Below are 25,039 nucleotides of genomic sequence, written 5' to 3' on the forward strand. Positions count from 1 at the left end.
TGATTCGTTTCCTAGATGTCAAAAATCAGGAAGAGCTCCTAAAGCAGGAGAAATGTATCTCTTGGTTAAATATTCAGATGCAGAGCAACACTACAGATGCCCGGTCACACATGCTGAAGGAAGCTACAGTTCTTGCAAGTTATACAGCAGCAGGCAAGCATTCCTCATGTAATGCAGCATTCAAAGATTAAATTTGAAGAACATTCCTTCTGTAAAAACTTAAGCTATAAATGGTAATTCTATCAGTAAAAAAAAGGGTAACATTTGCCTACTGCATCTTTTCATTAAAAGAGATATAAAAAGTTTGCCCCACCCTACTCCCAAAGTGCCATCAAGATACAAGTGACACCAATTTTTAAAAAAAATCTTCTTATAGCATTAAGTCTTAAGTATCCTAAACCTCCATTAAAGAAACAGTATGCAAGAAGGCTAGAGAAGTCTGAGACAACAATGAACACAAACCAGCTGAGTCTAAGTCTCCTAGTAACAGCAATTCACAAACTTTCCATTTCACCACGCACCAAATGAACAACTAGGAGCTACAAATTATTTGTTACCTCATGCATACTTTCACTAACACTTAACCAATGAAGCTCTTCACAAAGCCAGACGAATTAATTTGACACATGGATTATTCTATATAGATTGCCAGCCATACATATATCTTTCAACTTTCCAGACACCTCTTATCAATAAAGTTCAAGGAGGCAAAAAAAGAAAAAAATCCACAACAGAAAATCTACATGGATTGCTGACTTGCTCTTGTTCCTCTGCTTTTATTGGTTAACTCTTCATTTTGGGGTTTTTTGTTGTTGTTTTCCAGGATGCTATATTGGTAATACTGCAGTCAGGTAAGATATTTTGTCACTATCAAATTCAGCTTTTAAAAGAGTGGCTGCTAATGTCACCAACACCTGTAGTAAGAAATTGCCCTCCAAGCATCCACTGTGTTGCAGCACTGAGTCAAAATGAAATTAGCTAGTTAGCAGCAGACTTACTTAACCACAGACTTACTTAACCACAGCACTCAATATACTGTCTTCAGTAAATTAATGTATGTTTTTCCCTTTCCTGTTTTACACTTCATTTTCTACAGAAAAATTGCTTTTGTTTCCATACTACTAGTAGCATGTCACACTGACACCACATCATAAAAAAAATTACCTGGATCAAGACATATTAACTAGTGATAATTTCTAATCTGTCAACTTGTGAGACAGACTTTGGTATTAGAAAAGCATGTTGAAATGACAACTAAAAAGAGAAACAAACTCCCACAATGGATGTCATACGATAAAGGCAAGTGAGCACAGCTGCTGCGAAGCAAAACCACGCATCACTAATCTACTCAAATTCTTCAGCATGTTAAACAAGAGACAAAGGAGACACAGAGCCCAGTAGGTTGATGTAATTTATTTGAAATTTGAAAAGAACTTTGAAGATTTATATTACAAAAGACTACTAAGAAATCTTAGATTATTAAACAGTGCTGTAAGCTTAAACTGGGCAAATATAGGGAACATAACAGATTCATTCTCTTGAATATATATTAATTATAATATATCCTTTTGAAGTCTATTAACATATATATGGTTTGATTGTACCTCAGTTCAGGTTAATAAGTAACTTAAAACTATATGCAATTTTGTTACAGAAGTTCAGCAAACCCTCCATTATTATTTTGACTTCTGGATTAGCAATTATATTCACACAAGGTAAATGCTCTCTGGGAATACATTTACATCCTTGTCTGAATTAAGCAGAAATCTGTCATTTAGGAATATAATACCTAAATAAAAGTAAAAATGCTAGTAAAGAACTGAAAACCTTGGCCTATCTTTGATATTCTGACAGGTTAATTCATGATTACAAAAAACATAAATGCAAAGAGCAAGTAACTACCCCATCAAGTTTTTGCGAAGATGGATTAGCAAAAAATGTTCTCACTACTGCTTGTTATGTCTAGAAAATGTTTTACAAGTATGATCTTGCTGGTATAAACCAATTTTCTCAGAAGGAGTCAGATATAAAAAAATACATCATCAGTTTATAACCTTTTTATAAATTAGACCCATGTACAAGTAGGAAAGTATACAAATACCCAAGACAATTAAAGGTGGCTAGACAAGAAGAGACAAAGACTCTGAGAACCTGGACTGCAGAGGAAACAGAGCACAGATGAACAGGACAGTGTGCATCAGAAGCAACCAGCATGTGTCACACACATAAGTGACGCCTATGATGACTGCAGCCAAACAACCAAGAGACTCTCACATCACCCCAAAGTTTCCAGCATACAAAACTGGATCAAAAGATAAAACTCAAAGCATTACTGAGGTGCAAAGAGCTGAGGCAAAATAACAAAGAAGGCTTTTGAAACACATTGATATTCACAAAGCTAAGAGTGTCAGAAAGTGCACAGGCAGGGAAGAGCCCAACTCTGATTCCAGAGAGAATTCTTTAGGGAATACATGAGAGAAAGACATAAAACTGAAATTGAAAATTCACCACAGTAAGTTCTAGACTAATAAAAGAAATACTTTTCCACATAATTCATAATCAGAACTATGACAAGATATAATTGATCATTATTGCTTTCAAGAATGCCAGTGTAATGGTTGATGAGAAAACCTCAAATTTGATTAAGATCACAGAAAAAAAAAGTCAGAAATCCTTATGCTTAAGGCTATCAGTTTCCTAACATCATAAAAAATGTAAATAGACCTTACTTTTCTCCTGCTAAAGAAGTGCCAGGTGTGCAAGCTGGAGCACTTGATCCCTCTGTAATACATACTGGTTTCTTACATAAGCAACTACTAGCAGATGTATACAATACTGACTTTGCCCAAGTACTAGTACTAGACACAAGAAGTGCTCATAGGAGAACAAATTATGTCTTCGTGTTTGAGTGGGAAAATGGTTGCTGCACATTAAGAATCTTTACCACATCTACTGAAGGCTTTTCTAAATTTACTTGACAAGAAACATAATTTATTACGAGCAAGCCTTGAAAATTTCAAGATTAAATCCAGACTCCATCTTCAGTATGTGTATTCATCAGCAGAAGCTTTTGCTGTTATATGAAATCAGCAATAAGAAGTTCTGACAGATTGAACTGGCTACAGGACATGCTCCCTGAAGCACCATAGGGGCTGCTCTTCCTAAGTTACACCACAAAATTTAGCAATCCTAAAGATGGAGGGTCGGAAAAACCCCAAATCCCAAAGTTTACCCAAGTCTTCCAAAGCAGGCACCTAAAGTCAAGTGATGAAACAATTGCAAGCTTCCTACCACATCTGGGAAGTCTGGAAATGATGCACGACAAGAACAGAAGTACGTAGTGCTGTACCCCAGAGGGTGAAAAGATAAGTGGTGAAAAGTTTTGGACATAGAAACAATATTTGCATTAAGACAAGAATACTTTTAACATCTAAGTTTTTAAATGTATAGTTACTTTCTTAGCTGAACTAGATAAATAACTCATATGATCTATTTCTTCATACCAGAAAATTGAGCAATAAAGACTGTCCTTCATATTAAATCACCATCAAAATGGAATGCTTCCAACTGTGGGCAGAACCAGAGAAAGGGGGGCCAGCAGAAAGCAGTTACACTTACCAGAAGCCTAATTTTGGGGTAAAGGAGCTTCCAAAACCTTGAGGCATATATACACTAATAGTCTGAACATAACATCACACAGATAAAGATTTTCTAATTAACTAAGAGAGTAAACTTATGCAGGATCAGAGGGCAGCAATTTGAAAAACTGTTAGTGAATTGTAGTTTGTTGAAATTCAGCTAAATAACATTTTGTTCACTAAAAATACATATAAATGATGCATTATAACTATGTGCTCATCATCATGTATTTTCAGAAAAATAACATCCAGAGAAATAGAGTGTTTTTGCCTACATCAACATCCCTGATGTAAAAGGGTCACTTCAGTAGAGCTAAAGAACAGACTAAAGCTAACAGAACTGATAAAGTATTTATTCACTGTCACGACCTAAGAAATTTCTCTGCAGAGAGAACCTTGACTAAGAACCTTGACAACAGATTAACAAAAACCCACATGCTTTATTTATACTTCTATTAGAGATACCATAAAAAAATAATCAAACTCCACCACAATGCTATTTATCAGCTTATTGAGTTTGTTTCATAATGGAGACCAGTTATGGTAAATTTTAGCTACATGACTAATTGCTTTAAGGCTTAATAGGAGCACTTGAGGAGTATTTCTGTATTGGCTTAGTGTCCCAACATCAGGAGAGATACAACATATTCCTTTTCATTTCAGACATTAAAGAAATGAAAAAATAAGTTTAGCACATCAACAGTAGCTGTTGGCGTACATAGATCACTGCAACATTTCATACAGCTAGCAAATCTAAAAACAGCATGCATGGAATCTAGATATAAAAATAGCCTGGTTTTCCTCATTTACTTGCTTAATTTAATACTGCCATAAAAAGACAGGTTGCTTGAAAACTGTCTTAAAATAATCATTCAGAAAGCAAACCTAGATAATATAAAGACAGTAATATTTTTGTCTGAGAAATGTTCAAGATTTTCAGCAAAAATTACAGGGCTGAAAGTGAGGCACTCAGTAGTGCCTCACCCCCCCCCCCCCCCCCCACTGTTAACAGGGACAACAAATGCTACAATTACTATCATAATTATGCCCTAGCTTTATTTCTAAAATAATTAGGTAAAAATGTAAGATTTTCTAGGGCATTGAGGTCAAGGACAAAAGTTAAACTCTATGAAATTCTCATTTTTCCTACTGATAGTGCTCAACTGAGCCATACAGATTGCTCCAGAGACAGAGAAGTTTGCAGAGAATAGGCACACATTTTTTCTTTTTCATTCCACTTCTGTAAAATTAAGATCTACATCACCATCTCATAAGAGACTGCAAAGATTTTAACACTGAAATGCTGGTGCACTGTTTGGTCCATACATAAAAGAAAACCAAACAATTAAAACTGGTTTTCATACAAGCTGTTTTCCCAGACACTAGCATAAAATCCTGATTTCACTGAAGTCAACAGCAGAACTCTCATTTATTTCATTGCTGGCCATGATTTCATCCCAGGACTTTGTTGCTTGTCAAACACAGCTTTGCATCCTTGGACTTTAGATGCTACATTCAGTGGTCTTTACCCAGCCTTGGAATGCCAAAGCAGAGATTCCTCGTGGTTCCTAGCTCTAGTTCCTGAAACCCACATTTGTCACCCTGGAAGGCAGTGAAATGCAAACAAACCTAAAGAACACTGTATCCCTGACTTCAGCCCATGATCAACACAGGGATGAAGTATGTGAAAGCCATCTAATTCATTATTATAAAAATAAGTCCACCTACAGTTCAAATTCAGCTTGCAAGAAAGCAGCTATGAAGCATTTCTAACACACGGCTGAACCAACAACGTCTGGAGGAACTTGGATCTCCTATTCCAAACCACTGCCTACTTTAAAAAAAAAAATACTGTGACCAAAAGCCCAGACTGCATTCCAGAGGTCTAGGAATAGCTTGTTTTCCTATTTGCAGTTGGTAAATTTGAAGTCTGTGAGGCATTCCTCTGGTTTTTAAGGATGTCTCTGATTTCTCCTCAAAAATTCACTTTCTCTACATGTAAAATTTCGATCTCCTAAGAATTACAGTCTTTGTATTATGAAATATTTTTCAGAGTGACTTTTGAGAAAACGTAATTCAATACATTCCTTCTTTTTGGTACTGTCCCAGTCCTTAGTTTTGGTACAATATACCAAATATGCATACACAATACCAGGCATTTATTTTAAGTTGCTGAAGCTTGTGACTTACAGGCTCATGTTATACACAGGCATAACAGTAAACCACATTTCACAATACTTATTTCTTTTTATCCCTGTTGCATAAGGGATGGTTTTTAAACATCAGCTGAATGCTGTCATTCCAACAAGTCTAAACTATAAAAAGGACATGTTATAAAGTGTTTGAAATTACATCCGTAGGGCTCAATTTAGAATCTTCTCCTCACATTCTTTTGATTTGTGTGCTTCGTTATTGAAATTGTCTGCTAGAGTTCTTTTTTCTATCCTCGTTAATGAGTTCAAAGAAATACATGCTTGAACTCCTAAATATATTAGCCTAATTTAAATTATCTTAAAACATCCAGTGACCGCTCAGCAAACCAGAAAAAGCAGACTGCACTTCTGGAAATAGCACACTATTTAGCTAGGGAACTGCATGCATAATGCATCACAAAATAAACACATCTAATTAAAGAATACCATCAATAAATATTTCATATAATTTCAATATTTTAAAGCTGCTTATTCATCACAGTAACATAGAAATTTAAAAGTAAATTTAAAAACTGAAAGTACCTATTTCTTAATTATTTTTAAATGTTTTCATTAAATACTATTTATGCTTTTTATTTGCTAGGGAGGAAAATAAAAGAAAAAGCAAACAATTATGCACCTTTCACAAAGAAACAATTCAGATGTACAATTCACCTCTAGAAACCCATTTGTTTATGGTATAATTTGAAAGACCATGTGTTATAACAAAGTTTATTAGCTTGAAAAATTTAAGTACAGCATTACCCTCTAGAATTCTAATATAGAATTCTGAAAATTAAAACATGGTTTCAACAGAACTGAAAAGCCATCCTTTATTTGGCCATATTCTGGGCTCTACAGAAAAGGATAAAATTATTCTGTTACTAAAAGAGGCATCTTAATTATAAAGCAGATAAGAATTTGTATTTTTAAATAATATGATTGACACTGACAATGTCCTGCCAAAACAAACAGAAAACTTACCGTTCACAATATCTGCATAGACTAATACATGTTGAATCACAAAACTGATCAAACAACCTCATGAACATACTAAAACAGACAACCTGCAAACAAAATCTACTGAGATGGTAGGAATATAAATAACATAGTACCATCTCAGGATCACTGATAATAGGCTGTATTTTGGAAATATTCTGTGGTGCCAGCTGGTTTGTGAATTACACAACCTCAGCAGCCTGGCTGAACTTGTTCCTCTGAGCTTTTGGAAACTGGCATTCCTGCCAAAGAGAATTGTTGGTTCTGCCTGAGGCAAATCCACCTCTACCTTGGTAAAGCAACCAGGATGTCAGAAAAATCTGGATACTTCTATGAAACCGACATTGCACATTCCCAGGCCACTTCACTAATTTGAATCACGATGATACTGAGCACATTCTTCCTGCTTCCAGCACTTGAATGTTCCTGTAATTGGCTAGTATTTCTCAACACTTTGAGTTTTTTGGCAGGACTTACTGCTCAGTGCTATTTTTGGAAACTCCAGCAATAAATACCATAGGTACCTACTCTTATACATAATTTAATGATGAAAAGAAGTAGCTATTTAGAATCCCTGGGCTTAACACACTACTTCTGAACAAAGAGTGAAAGATGGAGGGGTTGCTACTCATCTCCAGTACTTTAAGCACTACTTTGGACTCAGCTTGTTCAATTGCCTTCCTTCTCCCAGCTGATCACATCCCTGACCAAAGAGCAAACATTCTCAGCTTCACTGTGCACAGCCAGAGACAAGAGGCTGGGTGGATGAAGGCCCTGGCTCTGCCCTTCCAGCTGACTAGAAGTGACTGGAGTCCTGCACTCCCTCCTGCAGCCTGTCATGTGGAGATTGTCTCCTGCTCAGAGGTGGGACATGGCTGAATCACCCACAGGCACTTCTTAAACCCGTAGCCTGGGGAGATACCCAGAAATGCATTGGTCCAAAACCCCACTTCCTTCCAGCCATGGGGAGATCCCAGAAGCATCCTGCACACAGAGATCCTGCACACCGTGCTTGCCCAACTACCCTGCTCAGGATAGTGATAGGCAACTACTGATACTGTTAGGTAGGCAGATGACAACCCTCTGCAGCCAGTATCAGCCTGGGACTGGGGTCAGGAAATGAAACACAATGCTGGGAGGGGGGAAAAAGGCAAAAGGCTCCACATAGGAGCCACAACATACCTATGTCTGGATGTTCATAAGCAGAGCTGACTTGCTGACCTTTTGGAATCATTACAGCCTGCTGCTTTTTAGCTTATAAGAAGTTTTATCTCATACACAGAGTTCTACATACATGGAAGTAGAAACTGTTATAATAGAGTCTTGTTTTCACAATTAAAGCAACCTAGTTACAGCAAAATATCTCCTGTGCATACTTGTTATCAAAGAGTAGCTTTTTTTAGTTCAGCTTGACTCTTGATACAGCACAAATACACTTAAGAATTAGCCAAGAAATATCCCAACTATCTTCCTTGACAGAAATGAAGATAAAATGCACCAAGCACCCTGAAAAAATACCTGATTTCAAACTACAGGACACACAGCAATTTCCTACTATAATTAATCAGCTGGATGCTGAGAGTATTTTGATTTTCAAAGTACCCTTAGATTTGTTCATGCTCTCTGTTCTGTAGCTCAAACCACGAGCTGCTGTAATTCTTACAAGTTGCTCTTGTTCTGTACTATATGAAGCTCTGCAGTTTCCCAGTTCTCAGTGCTATATTAATAGCTGTGAAATAACAAACAACAGTAAAGAGAACAGTATTTTATAACAACATACCAAAGGGTAAAATGTGGGCTTTACTTCCAGCCATTACTACTTTTCCTGCCTAGAGCTTCAGTTCTTAACTACAGCTTCTGTGAATGCCAAAACATTCTGTGTGTGTCTGACACACTGAGTACTGCACGCAAACTGCAATAATTTAATTTTACTAAATTATAAAACAATTTAAACAAACAATTACAATAAATATAGTGCACAACAACTGCAACTGATTTAAACTATATAAGATATTGGGGTTTTCTGGTTTCATTTGGTTTTTCCCCCAATAACACAGGAGGGGATGGGAGGAAAAGAGGCAGAAAGGGATCAGAAAAGCCAAGAGCTGACATTTGAATTTTACAGTTGAGGCACATAGTACTTCTTCAGTTCTCTGTAACAAGTATGACAATTAAAATTAAATGTTTTCAGAAGACAACCACTGTAATTCATAGTTTAACTGAATCTAAAACTATTTATGTGAGTTTCATAGCCCCAGCCAAAAGCAGCTATGGTTTCCCATTGCAAGTGTTTAAGAACAGAGCACAAATAATAGCTCTGGAAGCTTGTGTCAAGCATGCTAAAAGTTGACAAATAAGCCTTTTCTAGCAAGCACTACCATGTCAAAAAGATTTTAAGAACACATGCATACTGTTTTCTATACAGTTAGGAAAGCTAATAAATCTGTTTTGAATGACTTGAACTGCATTATACTCAATGTACCGGGAGGATGTCGAATCAGAACAGCAACAACTTCCAATGTGAGTCACTGGTATTTTAGAACTTCACAAATACATTCAAGAGACACAAACCTAGGAGAGCCACACCAAATTCAACATGTCATGGAACCTGACAAAAAGTATGTTCAGAGCTTATGATCTACCCCTCTCAGCGCCAAAAACCAATTCCAGCTTTGAAGCAAACTTGCAGAAATAGAAACATTTAACAAGCCTTCCCACGGTATTTTCTATCTAGAACTGCGCAGCCAACACAGACTTAACAGAAAGAAATGTGTGGCAATCAGCAGCTTTTATTGTCTCTTTGGTTTCATTCTTTTAGACTGGAAGAATCTCCCCCCCACCCCGTTTAATGAGACAATAACTACTCAAGAATTTTTTTAAATGTCATTATCTAAGTAAAATGGTACTGTTTAACCATTGTGTTGGACATGCAGCGTAAATAATGTAATCTAAGAAACTGGAAGTTATGCCCACTAAACTCTGAACCTTCAAGTCTAGGTACACAACTCCTGTAGTCTTCAGGACATGTTTTGTAACATACATAAGACAAGTCTTTTGTCTCAAATTACTTAAAGCTGTAATTTGGCACTCTTAGTCTTGTTTCAAGAAGAAAAGTTTCTTCACCAGATATTTCCAGTTTGGAAGAGAAAAAAAGATTCTATTTATGACTTAAAAAAAACAAACAGAAAGCTAAGCAAACAGCTGTCCTATGTTTTAAAACTCTGTCTTAATCAAGATGCATATTTTGCCCATTTAAAGAAAATTAAATTAATTAGAAATGTTGTAGAGTGCCTGTGAAGCATGTCAGTTTCAAGAGGGGAGCACAGCCAATGAAAGCAATGAATGTTCATATTAAATTGAGAATCGTCTAGTTTCCATAGCTACTTTTTAAACAATTGCATGCTCTTATCATTTCTTAGAACGACCTTGTTTACTATGAACAACATTAAAACGGCTGTTCTCAGAAAGAGCTACTTAAAAGCATGTAGAAAAAGTGCAACCATCAACAGAAGCAGCTGCTTTAAACTTTTAAAGAAGACTAATAGTGTTACAATACAAAAGAGTAGTCAATAATGCATCTACTTTTTCCATAATATTACTAGTAATAGAGTATAAGCCTCAGGCATCTCAACCTGGATTCCAGTCTTGGCATGGGAAACACTTCAGAAACACCCAGAAGTGTTTCTGAAATTACAGTGTAAGGATCATACAGGACACACTGCTACAAGAGGTGGGAATTAAAGAAGAGACACCTCAAGAGCATAAGAAACATCTTGAAGTGAAAATTTGTCACCAGAGCTCTCTCAGGTAATTTTTTTGTGTTTGCTTCTTTTTCAACACAATACAAGGAAATATCAATTAAGCAGATGGCAGCTATAAAGTCTCATCCTGGCATGAATAAACTATGCATCATGTAGAAAAAGCAACACAGTACAAGACTATACACAACAATGTGCCGCTGCACTGCACAGAGCAATCCTGACAGTGTGTAACTTCACAGAACTCAGGGTTTCCATCGACTTCTATCCACCTCAGGGACAGCAAGCCTGGGACTTTCCACTCACTTGGCTGGCTAGGAAGACTGTGTGTCTCCCTCTCCTCCAAGGAGAACCTGAAAACCTATGTGGATGCCATCCCTTCAAGGAGACTTATTAAAAGGACTGACTGCCTGCCCTGGAATCAGCCCAAAATGAGTTCCTTTACAAGGAGCACATAGAATTATCCTCTACTCTTTCAATTATACTGGAAATTGGCAATGACTGAGCGCAACGGAAGGAGGGAAAGGGAAAAAAATTAAATAATTACATTGCTGAATTTAGACACCTCTTTTTCCTTTTACAGTCTGAAGTTCTTCAGTCTACATCACCTGAATTCCCATTAGAAATGTTCTGACTCTACAGCTGTGGGTTATATTTATTTTTAATATCACTTCCAGAAGCACATCAAAAGACAATCCAATTTAGGAATTCACTGGATTTCTAAATAGAATATTGGAACAAAAAAAGTTTATAGATACAGCCCTCCAGGGTACAACAGAAGGAAAACTCTTCAGGATTCAAAGTGTACTCTACAGTGAAAAGCCGCTCTAAGCCACTGGAATAGCAAAAGGGGGAATGGGGGGAGTTGGCTTCCTAAGGATCTGCATGTGTGCAACAGCTGGAATACCCAAACAGGCATTACATAATAGCAACAGAAGCTGTTCGAAGCAGTAAGGAGGCACAGCTGGGACTCCAGCGACCAGTTGTCCTTCAGTTCAGAATTCTGAGGTTCCAGTTCAGGAAGCAAGACAGACACCAAAGCTTTTGCTCTGGTACACAAATGTATATATGTATTTCTGCTTCACCATCATTATTAATTTGGCAGTGGCATCGATTCTACAACTATCCTTGTCCATCATACAGAAACCAGAAAGCAACCATTTTATAGTAGTATTTAAGATCAGATTATATATCAATTGAACACAGTTTAAGTCTGTTTGCTACCTTTTCCAGAAGCATATAGAGGTTATAAAACACAAAATGGTCTAAAGAAAGAGCTCACCCAGTGTAAAACCCATAAAAGGTAAAAATTCTAAGCTCCCAAAAACTGTAATGTTCTAAAAGTACTTTAAAAGATGCTTAAAGCTAAAGGGATTCTAGACTCAGATATTGCTACCCAGAGGCAATTACTGAAGATCACCAAAGTATTAACTTTGCTCCAAAGCAATCTGGGAGCGTGGTTCAGAAAGCATTCCCTGTTGGGAATGTGTGTGTTGGGAATCAGTGAATTTTTTTTTAAAAATATATAAACGTATTAAGACTATAAATTTTATAACTAGGAAGCTGATTTAAGAACAGAAGTACTTACTGGTTGACTGTTCCCCCTACTACAACTTTAGACTACTTCTTAAGAACTTGATATTTGTAACATGTTGTGTTATTAAATATTTTGGAATCATGTACATTACATAAAGGCATTTACTTCTTATGCATTAAAATGACCTTAGATATTGAACGGGCGGGGCAACTGAACTGAAAGAGGGACAAAAAGAACAACATCTTACAATGAGGGTAGTAAGGCAGCATACCTGGTTGCCCAGGAAAGTTGTGGATGCCCCATTCCTAGAAGAGTTTAAGGGCAGACAGGGCTTTGGGCAACCTATTCTAGTGAAAGGCTCCCTGTCTATGACAGGGAAGTTGAAACAAGATGGTCTTTAAAGGTCCCTTGCAAACCATTCTGGGATTATGGGAAAGTGCCAAATTACAGCACATTTGTCCCATGTACTAAAAATTTAACACTTTTTTCTAAGTCTGAACAAACAAGGTGCCAGAGAGGTTGACAGTTTTGCTGCATGGCTCAGAAAATGGTATAAACATAGGGGGCACTTCAGAATTGTCAGAAACTGGAACAGAATGCTTCTCTATGGAAGAAAAAATTCCGCTTAAAGCTTGATGGAAACTCCAAGTACCACAGAAGAATTTTAAAGTCAGAAACTGGGAAAGAAAGTGTACAGCTCTGAATGATGCAGTCACAACTTTTAGTCAAGTCAGCACAATCAAGTAAAGAACAAAGCAACAGTTGATAACAAACAGGTAACAGTGAGAAATGGAAAAAACTGAAAACTATTTAAACAGTGTGCTTTTAAACAGGGGAGGCAACTGAATCAGACGTGTCTGTGCTTCTACATGAAGCATTATAAGTTCAAGAATTAGAACTGAGAAAGAATGACCAGACTTACCAGGAAGGAATCATTCCTATCTTAGGAAAGTAAAATTAACTTGCTGGGAAAAGTCCATGTAGTATCTTGGACAGGAAACAGATCACCTGGTGAAGGAGTGATGGTGATGCTACTTTTCAAAGAATAGCATGTCAAATTAGATCAGCAAGTTAACCATACCAGTCACTAACAGAACATCTCTGCGATCTGTAATTTCAATAAAAAGGAGAGAAAACACAGCATTAGGACTATGTTACCAGCTGCCGAAGATGGCGACAGCGATTGCAGTGCTATCATAGATGGTGCCAGCTTTCTACCTCACTGCAGGTAGAGAGTCAGGAAACAATGGTAGTATGAAATTTCAGTTACCCTCCCAAAGAACAGCACAACACTAAACCAGAATTTTTAGATGTAATTTACACCACCTTCAGGGATCAGCTTATTCATGAATGCTGAAGAAAATAGTAAAATCCTGGTTTGGCCTAACCTGTGTACAGGATCCAGTTCAGATATTACCACTGAAGAGGTGCTTTCAAAAGTAAGCTAAACAGAGTTAACAATCTTGAAGGGGAAAAAAGCCTAAGATTCTCTACAGCACTTCAGAGTTCCAAAATCAAAGAACGAACATAAAATGGAAGCTAGTTCAAAACGTTTAACGAACTGAAAAACTGTCCAAAAGTATTTCAATTCAATTAAGAAATCTATTAAAGGAACATACACAGAAGAAAAGACAAAAGAAGACAGTACCAATTAATTCTTCTCATCTAAGTTCACAAATGCACTTAGAAAGGTTCTTAGACCTTTCTTTGTGAGGGATTCTCAGGATCTATTTCAGATTGAAGCACAAGAGAAGATGGCAGAACAGGCAGACAGGCAACACCAATAGATCATTAGATCAGATAATTCTCACACAAAACTTGTAGAAGTTAAACAAGATTCTACCTATTCTCTCTCTTTTGTAGTACTCTGGGCACAACAAACCCAATAGAGAAGAAAACAGAATAGAGAAGAATACAGTAACTTTCAACAACAAAAAACCCCACAACAAAATTAGATGGGCTTTAACTTTCCTTAGTGTTCATGTGCAACACAGGTTTTTCGTATAGTTTGTTACAATTCATGTGCAGTGCCTGGAGAGGTTAATCAAACACAGTAAGCTCTTAAGAGACTGACTGCAAGCTCAACGGAGCTGTCTTCTCTCTTACTGTAATGAAGCTTGTCTGTGCTGGCTTCCTGAGAGAGGAGTCATGAATGACAGGGGAAGAGGAGGAGGATTCTCCCACAAGCATTTAGTTGATCCTTCCCTCACACTCAAATAAAATTAGTAGTGGAAATTGTTCAACAGCATGGGCAGGCAACAGTTTCCCTGCCAGTACTCCAACACTGACCACCCTTTTCTTGCACCAAAACTTCACTCAGGCCAGTGATATCACACAGACACATAAAACCATAAAACAGCTGGCTGTTGCCATCACACAGAATAACCTTCTTTTGTCTGGAATAAGCTCTGGCTGGGTTGAGATCCCTGTTGGCTCCCTATAATTTAAGTCTCTGTATCAAGAAGATTTTATTTCTGAGAATCCTTTTCCTGTCAAAGATACTAATGAAAAGACTGAATATCCTCTAACAGCTGTTTGTGAGATGCTCACTTAACTAGAGGATAGCTAAAGTGTGGATAAAACAAGACATTTCTGCAAAGGCAGGCTATGTCATCTCAGAAACAACAATAGTTTGAAGTATAGGACGGCAGCTGCATCCCCTGAGTGCCTTGCACGCTGCTGCAGTACTAATACTTTATATTTTCAACATTCTTTCAAGACACCTCTGCTTTTCTGGTGGACACAAGTTCACTGCACACACACAGTACCTGACATGGCCTGATGCTATCTGGGTCCAGTCCATTGAAAAGAATCTGTGTGGAACTCTCAACTGAAGTAAAGTGGATACTTGCAGCCTCAAAGATTTCAACCCAAACAGTTGAAGAAATCTGAAGAAACAATGGTAGATACCACAAATGTTCACATTCAAAAGGCCTTATAAACCAGTCATTAGAACAGACTGGACTTGATCCACCAGAACACTAAAGGCTTCCTCAAGGCTGTTTGCCATAATCTGCCCACTTCTCACACCATTGTGAGCTAACAAGACCTATCAAATTATTAGCCCATTTTGTAATAGTCCCAGAGGTTTTTGCCTTTCACACCACACTTAAGGCCATAGTGTTTAGATCCAAGTCCACTACAACCCAATTAACAGAAAGTACTCAGTCCAACAGAGGTAACAACAATTATCTGTTAGTTTAATGGATTAGCACTAAAATGCGCACTAGCAGTGTTCAAAAGGGACACCAAGACAAGACTGACATTATTGTCATCAAAAAATCATCTCCACTTTCTGTGCCAACACAAATGATCCCAGTCCTGAGGGAGACCAGCCATTTGAACTAAACAGTGACTTCAGCTCCTGCAGCCCGATGACTCCATTTCCCTAGAATGATGAATGGAGGTGCTCTTGAAGGCTGACTCAGTGCCTGGCAGCACAAAGAGATGAGTAACTACCTTTGAACCAGTTTTTGTTCTAGCACACATAGACCACAGCGCTGCCAAAGACTACAGAAGCGAGAGTTAACCACAGTATCAGGATCTCAAAACACTGGTCTCAATTTACCAATAGTTGATGCCAAAGAACCTTTTAGCCTAGTGCTCCTGCAGTGATGAAATTAACCATGGCTTCAACTGACAGCTCAGGTCTGCATTACCAGTCCCTAAACAGTTCTGATCTTCATTAAGAATTGTCCTCCTCATGAGGACAGAAAGCTTCACAGTGAAAATGTAAATTCATATGGAGCCTCTATGTACATGAGGAGACCTCTCCTTGCAGAATGCCCTACCATAATAAGAAGAAAAGGCTAATTATTGTTTTAGAATTTCTAGAACAGCATAATCAAATGACTATGTTGATGTTTGGGATCAAGGATATCCAAAACAGCTGATCTTCCTCAGAGCAATTACTATAAAGTGCATCTAGGATGGAGTGACTGAGAAAGAGAGGCATGTAAATTTTTTAATCCAGAACAAACTTTCCCAAAACTTCAATAGCAAAGCAACTCATTCATTATGAGGAAACTCAAATAATTAATTTGGCTAATGAGTAAAAATTGTTCTAGAGAACAGCTTAGAATGTCTAAGTTGGAAAACAGCTGAGATGAATGGCATAGGAGCACAGGTTCAACATCCCTGGTATCCTTGGTAAAGATACAGAGCTGATCACTAATTCATCAGCTGCCAGACCATTTGCTCTAGGCAAGAAGTATAAACAGAGAAAGGCTACTGTCAGTTACCCCAACAGAAAGTTCCTAAAGACAAGCACTCCAGCATTGCCCTTTCTACACAACCTCAGTTTTAGCTGGACAGTTTGCTGCTGCTGTTTTATTGTCCCCATGCTGAATCCAAAACATCAGCAGAGCAGGCTGAGTTTGTGAGGACAGCTACAGCAATTCAGGGGGAATGGAAGGGAGGGTGTGAGCACACAGAATGGAACAGGACATGACACATCATAAGAAAGACAAATAAATATTCTATTATTTTTTCTTTAGATTTACTAGTTACGGGTATAGAATACAGGAAAATACTGTACTAAAAGAGGGTGTTGCTCCCCTTTGCCCCTAACTGTACTGCAGTCCACAACAGAATTGAACAGGAAGATCCCAAATAATTTCAGATTGCCTGTGATTTAACCTCATTTGTATAATGTCTATTAGTAATCTGCCCACAGAAGTCAAGAGACAATACAACAGAGCTCACATTTCTTGATTTGCATCCATCATTTGAAAAGAGGGTTTCCTTCAGTATTCAATAGCAAGACAATTATCCACGATGAACAAAAGAGGATTGTTAAAGAAATGTGCTGCCAATAAATGACATAATCCAGCAAATTTAAACCACTCCTCTAAAAATTCTGGCATCCTGCAACATGAAAATAAACCCTAAGTAGAAGGAAAAGCAAAGCTTGCCACCTACTGCCCAATGACATAATAGTATGTACTAATACTGTCTATGTCCTTTTAACAAAATCTTGTTTCTTGATACAGAACATACAGAACTGTATCTTCAGTTGTTTCTTTAATAAAACAAAAAATACAAAACCAGCACATAGAATATCCAAAAGCAGTCTTTTCTATAAAACCACTTATAAAATCCCTGACAAGCCTGAAACAATTTCTCAGAGCATCCAAGCTGACAAAGAATTCCTATTAATATCCTCCAGTGGTGCTAGAGGCTTTAATAAAGTCTGTCCCCAAGCTGCATGGTAAGTTTTAAAGACAGTACTTTAAACTTAAAAAAATATTAAAAATTACAATAGATAAAGTCTATCAGAATTTTTTTTTTTCTGCACACATCTGGAGGAGATATTTTCAAATCTATAGACTACACTAGTAAAAAACAGGGTTGTAGCAAACACTGGCTTATTGCAGATACTTTATTTGTTCTACTTCATGTCTCAGCATCAGAAATGATGCTTTGTTATGTTTTCAAGTACAGAGAAATTCTCTTCAGTAACTGCAATGCTTTGTTGAGCTATTACTCCAAAAGTATTAATTTTCCTAGTTTTTCACATATAAAAAGTAATTTCTGAACAACAATAGCTCCTTTGCCTAGTGTAGGAAGTTGCTTAACTCAATGTCAAGCAGTCATAATTCAGTTGCCTACAAGACTTCTGAGTACACCTGCAGACTTATCTTCAGCAACAACACTGTGCTGCACACTGAAATTAGTTCACATTCTGGCCCTCCAGCACCACTCTCTAAGGCCATGGATAATTCAGGGAAAATTAGATGAAGGGGAAACAAACAAGGATTTACTGCAGAGTCCCTCTAATAGACTGCTGGCTGGTTACAGAGTCTCAATGTGTACTTGAACAATAACACCAGGGGAAGAGCCCACTTCCTCCATCTGCCTAGTGCTCTTCACCAGTTACACAAAAAGAAATACCAGTCTCAACAAGTACTGATGTAACCCCTAATCTTCAGCACAAGATGACATGAGCAACAAACCTCCTTAGAAGTGGTTAGATTAACAACTGATTACATTTTGTATAAAACAGTAATTTTGGATTCCTGGGCAAAATTGATCAAAGTACAAGGGTACATGGCATAGGTAAGCTTTATGGAGCTTAAGTAAAGTGGAAACTGCTTCTCAGTGAAGTACTTGGTCTCTAGCACTGAAGAAAATAAGTTCACTGGAGATGAAATATGTGTCCCTCAGGGCTCCTAAAGCATGAGCAGAACAGTCTATTCATAACAATGAAATCAATGAGGCATTTGTAATTAATCAGACAGACTGATTAAGATACTGTCTGATACATCTGCCTGAAGATACATCTGCCTTTGTCTAAGGCCAGTCCCCATCATCATAATGAAGACTGTTAATCCATCTAGTTAGCATTTTGCTAGTGTAGCAGATAAGAGTAAGTAAAACCCCTGAAGAGGGCTTCTTTGTGTCTTTGTTATCTATTTAATAAGGTTATTACCAGAGTCTCAATGGCGACTGGAAATTAAGACAATACCAAAAGTTATATTGATACACAAGACATATAAATCAGCTAATAGGAGCAGCTAATAATTGGAAGGGCTAATAATTTAAAGGGCTTTAGATTAAATATCAAGCAAGATTTATGACACAAAGACCAAAGATATCTACAAACATTTTCAAGTTCAAAATACCTGAAACAGAAGTAAATGTCCCTGGTTCAGTGATCACTTGATCATTATTCTCACATTGTTTTTCTTCCTTTGCAAGTTAAAGGTACAGATGTATTTTGACAGGAGAGTTTTCCCAATCAAGCTACTGAGCTCTAATCACAGCTCTAAAGAAGGGAATGAAACATCACATGAAAATGATTCCCACTTGCTGCAGGGAAAAAGGGTATTTGCAGCATTGATTTTATTTGAGTCACACCCCAAAATCATTACTGCTGCACAGTAGTTTGCTTAGAGTAACCTGAATGGGTTACTCTTATCTATTTGGCTAAAAAAATCTCAGTTAAGTATAAAATTGTTGCATAATTGTTTTACAATCAAAAACACTTGCTAACAGAGAAACCTTTTTAATAGCAAAGGTTCTGAATGCCACAATGTTGTGAATGACACAACAGTAATATATCAAACCAAACTTTAACAATTCAAATATATTTTTGTGAAACTGAAAACATACTGTCATGCTTTCCAAGAAAAGCTATGCTCCTTCAGCCCCACCAAGCCCCAAGAAAGAAGTTCTTCTGATAGTTTCCCAACATCTCCTGAAATAATTGCTTGATGATAAATAGTGTAAGTTCCAATAGTTATAGGAAAAAAAAAGCAAAACAAACCAAAAAGCCAAACCACAACCTGAAAAAGCCACTTCAGAAGAGAACAGACCATATTGCAACATAGTAACAAGTAACTTTAAGAACTCCTCATTAAAGCCCTCCCCACCTATGCATCAAACACTGAATGGTCCAGCAGGAACGTTTTTAAACAAGAAAAAAAATTTGAAAATGCTATGGCTTGAAATGGTGGCTTACTGTCTGCTTTTCAACTGAGCTGACAGCACCAGTACAGCTTACAGAGGCAATTTTTTTTGGCAATGGCCAAAAAAAAAAAGGCAATTGCCCCTATAGAGGCAATTTTTTTTCCTGAAAAGCAATACCATGAAAGCAAGACAATGATTTCCACACACATGGAATTTGCCTAAATCACAGTCTCATTTTGCTGTATTGACATACAGGAGCATAAACATATTCCAGCAGCAGTCAAAAAAAAACCCCAAATGTAATGACAAGTTTAATTAAAGTTAACTTTACCTCATGGAGTGTGTTCAAGTTGCTGGGATTGTGAGAGGGAAGTGTACATTGACATTCTCAAAAATAATGTGCCTTACAGGATAATATGGATAACTGATCTGCATAAACTCTTTACAAGTCTTACAAACTTGACAAACTCTCTACAAACTCTTTACAATTAGGAAGAGCATAAGTTGATGGCTAATGGGGTACACTGTGCTTCCTTGCAGCAAATCTCTTGCTGAAAACACTGTGCAAAAGGCATCTTAGAATCCACCCTAAAGAGCTCACAATGTAAAAATCACTTTCCTGATTCTCCCTGGAGCCACCTAGCAATCCTAAGACAAGCAATGAGTTCATTACATGTTAGAAGTCTACACTGAAGGGATGCAGTCGTCAGCATTACCTGCAGACAGAACACCAGTTTTTCATCTCCCTAACACAGAGCAGGGAGCTCAAGAACTGCTGGGAAAATATCATCTCCAACCACTAGAGCTAAATTTTGCAGTCTGTGAACAGTAACACACGGTGCTAATATAAGCTCAAACAGCTCTGTCACTGGGCTCTAGGAGGGCAGAACCAGAACCAGAAGCCCATGACTTATGACCAAAGCTTTGAAGCACCAGGTAGCAATCCATGAACACATCCCTGTGCAAGAGTGTAGATTTGGCACCAAAATGGCTGGAAAGCAGCCCTACAAAAAGGGGAGGTCCTAGTGCATGAGCAGAACACACATCAGCAGCATATCCTCACATGAAGAACACCAATCTCATACTGGTGGAGCAAGGCCAGTAGAGGGCCACCAAGACTGTAAGAGACAGGACTCACAACATAAGAGGAGGAAGATTTCTCAATTCTTAAAAAAAAATAATAGCTCAAGGGGATGATACTGAAATCTACAACTGCCTCTTGAGAATCCGTAGAGGAGACTAAGCCAGACTTAGAGGAATACAGCAAAAAGACACAGATAACAATAAATGTGCAACAATGGAAACTTCAACTATAAAAGGAGAGTACTTTTTTCTCCTGAGGGTAGTCAAACACTGCAACAGAAGCCTGTAAATACTGGAGATCTCCAACCCTGCAATCTTGAAAGCATTCAAAGCTCAACCACACAAAGCCCAGAGCAACCTCTTGTAAGTCATCCTGCTATAAGCAAAGGTTTGGATCCAATTGCTTTGTACTTCCAACCTAAGTTTTATCCCTGCCATTCTTAAAAAGGTTTCCTTAAAAAAAATAAAGTCAAGGTCTTTTTGGACAGAAGTTCAATATTATCAAGAGCTTCCATAAATTATTTTCAAACAGACTTCACACTTAAGTTCAAGTGCAGGGCTCTTGAAAATAAAGAGTTTCTCTTGCTTTGTACATCTTTAGTACAAAACTATCATAATGGTAGTAAAAAATTATTTCCTCCAGATGCTACTTTCATAAAAGCTTCAAAAAGCCTTTCTATAATCTTTTTTAGACCATCACCTGATACATCATCATATTAACCAATCATAGAACCAGAAGTTCTAAAAAATAAATTACTTGCAGTCAAAGATACAAAAAAGGACTGGCATGCAAGAGAGGAAATAGCCAAAAGAGCAGTCTCTTATACTTTACAGTGATCCTCAGACTACAGGAGTTTGCACAACAGAAAGTCAATAATCTCTACATATTTTAAATATATATGTAAACATTTAACTTACAGTTATATGTTATACCAAACACATATTCAATTTTCTGTTATGACTGTCCTATGTTGTTGATTTCAGTAGGGTCACAACAGCATGCCCAGTTCTTCTTTCAGGCATGTTTTTTCCAATCTACATTCACACTGATTTGCCATCAACTAGTTAAAATTGGGAAAAAATAGTTTAAACTGGAAGAAATACTACATCTTTGAACGGAAGTGAAAAAACAGCTTTACATCAGTTGACAGGCTTACTTAAATTAGCAGGAAATACATCTGCCTGTCATAGCACAGGACTAGAGGCAGTGACCCAGGAACACAAGTTTGGAAGCAATCTCTCAGCAGAGATTTCTGGGGACATAAGGCACACCAGTAAGCCCAAATCTGTCACCTGGAGGCTGTGAGTTCACCACTCCTTTGATGAGCTTTGCTTTGTCCAACATTAAAGCAGATTTTCCCATTTCATCACCACCTGCCTCAAAAGGAGGCTGAAGGAGCAATCCTGTGACACTTCAGTGTGTTACTGAGCTCCAGTTGGTTAATGCTGTACTCTTTCTGGTGATAATTTCCAAAACTGTACTAGAAAGATCCCTTAATAAAAAAAGTTCTGCTCACACAGATGGTAAATGCACAAAATCAAGCTGTTGGAGCTATCCTGCTGCCAACAAGTGAGAACACAAGATGTGAAAGGAACACCCAGAGTTACTGGAGAGCTATCACAGGAATTCAGGCCCACAAAGCACGCCTGTTACTGAGATCAGAATTCCCTACAGGTTCCAATAAGAAGCAGATTTTTGTTTCTGAAACACCACTTGTTTTCAATTACAGTCATCTATACCTTCTGCTAACATTTTTCTGAGATGAGACCTTGTACCTGACAGTATATCCATCTTCAGAGCACAGCTATGACAGACTTGCTGAACCCAGGATATTCCAGGAAATTAATCTCTCTCCAGCTTTCCTTCTGTTCATCACCTTATTCTTCAAAAAACGGTATCTGGAAAGAAATATATTAATTCCCTGCTTTCCTAAATATCATTGCCACCATGATCCTAAGAAAGCATGCATGAACACATCTTGATGACTGAAGTTGGAAAAGTTGCATTGCTATATAAAAGAGAAAAAAATTGTCAGAGAATGGCAAAACAGAAGCTCTGTGGAGGCAAGCCTCCTCTAGGAGCTAATTTAGGTGTTCCAGGTTGGGTCTGCCCTGGCTCTCACCAGTCCAGCCCTTGACTGCCCAGCAGCAGTATCCACATCAGCACACCCACTACACTGACAGTGTGGATGACTCCACTTTCCAGGAGTGGGAACCAGAAAAGCCATTCCAAAACTATCTGGGCAGCCTCACACAACATACGAGATCACAACATATCCAAAAAGGAACTCAAACAGGAACTAGCCTGTCTGCCCCTTTCAGTGTTAGAGACCTGACCTCAGAAGGATCTTTCAGCCCTGTAAATTGTCCTAATAGTCATACATGGGAACTATCACTGGCACTCATTTCAACAGCTGTATCTAAGCATCCACCTTCTGCTGCACTTAATATAACAGCTTTGGTTTGTGCAACAGTGCTCTTCCTCTCCATCTCCAGCTCCTACACCTGGCTTCAGCCAAGGTTGTAGGCTGGCATTCTCAGGACCCCAGATACTCAGTTTCCCACTTTACCATGCCAGTATTAAGCTGACTGAAATAGATTTCTCTTCACGTGATCCCCAAAGAGTAACAGTTCTGCCTGAAAAAGTCTCTCCACAGTTAGGAGAAAATCCTAGGCTGAGAAGGCTGACATGAACAAGAAAGCCCACCGCACATGGAAACACACAGAGGCTCTTTGGACAGCAGGCAACAGGTGATTGGTTTTGTCAGTCTGAATTTGCTGCCTCCACATCTGTGATGATGTCTCATGCAAGCAGGTAAAGAGATTTTGGTGAAGCATAAAATGCTGTAGGTATTCTCTAGAAATACTTTGAGCATCATAGCCTAACAACTATCATAGTAGCACAGAAAAAAAATCAATTTATCTTTTTTTTTTTTTCTTTTTTCCCCAAGAGGAATCCTTTAACCATGACATTATTCCAGGAATAATGGAAAGTAAGGCTTTTCTACAGGCTGTCACAAGCCTTCTGAGTACAGTTTTAGAGTGCTTAAAAGATGACAATTTTTTTTCAGGCAAGAACAAATTACATTCTTTTATCTTTCTTCCCCCTCCTCCTCTTTTTTTTTTTTTTAAGTATATTTTACTACCCAATTTGTACAACTGGCCTTTATTGCAACAAAGAAAAATTCCTTGAGAATGCTTTTGTATAGAGGGAGGGAGAAAAAAGAAAGTACACTCTACAGGAATCAGTACTGATATGACAGGAACTGTCTGGCCATTTTGCACTGATCTGTTGCACTGCTGTTTATGGGGCCAAGCACAGACACCAGGTGATGAGTCCAGCTGGTCTGGAAAGGGAGGAACAGGAAAAAAGCCTGAGGATTTCACTGGAAATTTCCCCTTCATATTAGTCACTTCAATAAGCCTTGCTTCACTGGTAGGAACGAAATTGGACTCAGAGTACGAGGAAATACTAAAACTGGGTAGCAATTTCTCTGTCTTTCAAGACTGTGGGTGTATTTGTTCGCAAAGCCCTCAGTGTGCTACCTTCTCAAAGAAGATACTGGCTTATGGCTTAGAGCTCCAAGGGAATTAATGTAAATTTCTCTTACTACACAAGACATGTAGGAAACTAGTTGAGCTTGTGGATCCACAGTTAGTACAAAGAATTAGAAGGGTTTAGGACGGGAAAAAAAACCTTATAAAGGGGTTATGAGATGGCAAATAACACTGGGGGAATGTCCAATGATCTCTGCTCTCAGATGTAGCTTTGGAAAGGAAGTGGCACTTTGTTGTCAGGAGCCTATGATGACTCAGGTGTAGAACTCTATAATCACACACCACCCTTCCACATTCATTTTCACAGTTTTGAACACAGGAAAACACAATTTATTTCCTAGTCCTGATTATCTTGCTCTGGAGACTAGAAGCAAGACAGACTACACCTTCCTTAAAAGCAAAAGCAACCTCTCCAAAAGCAACACCTCCTACAGGACAGAAACACCTTTTGTCACTGTCTTCACCTGAAAGTGGAAGGACAGCAGTAGCTGAAAACACCTAAAACTGTTCACATTCCACTTGATTGCCACCCTCCTGTGCTCCTCCCTCCCTCCATATAAAATGGGGTCTTCAAATAAATTAAGGTCGCACACATCAATGGAAACAACAGTACAATTAGAAAAATTTCAGACTCACATTAAGTATTTAAAGCTCAGAGAAATAACATCAAAGGCTGGCTAAGTCACCAGCTACTAAGAGGCAGAGAAAAAATTCTCTAACAAGATGGGTGTTTCCTTGCTGCTTATGGCAGTCAGATACAATCCTGAACCTCAAACACAAACAAGCAGAAGTATTCATTGTAGCACAGCCACACACACTTCTGTTAAAAGAGAAAACATAATGCAAATAGAAGAAACCAGAACA

At 38.0% G+C, this 25,039-nt stretch overlaps 1 protein-coding gene across 7 annotated transcripts in view; it reads right to left on the minus strand.

The window, feature by feature from the left end:
• The window catches only part of LTBP1 (latent transforming growth factor beta binding protein 1), a 189,431-nt gene that overhangs the window by 146,975 nt on the left and 17,417 nt on the right, over positions 1–25,039 (minus strand). The window lies entirely within an intron of this gene.

The sequence above is a fragment of the Haemorhous mexicanus genome, chromosome 3 (assembly GCF_027477595.1).
Source record: "Haemorhous mexicanus isolate bHaeMex1 chromosome 3, bHaeMex1.pri, whole genome shotgun sequence".
NCBI lineage: Eukaryota > Metazoa > Chordata > Aves > Passeriformes > Fringillidae > Haemorhous > Haemorhous mexicanus.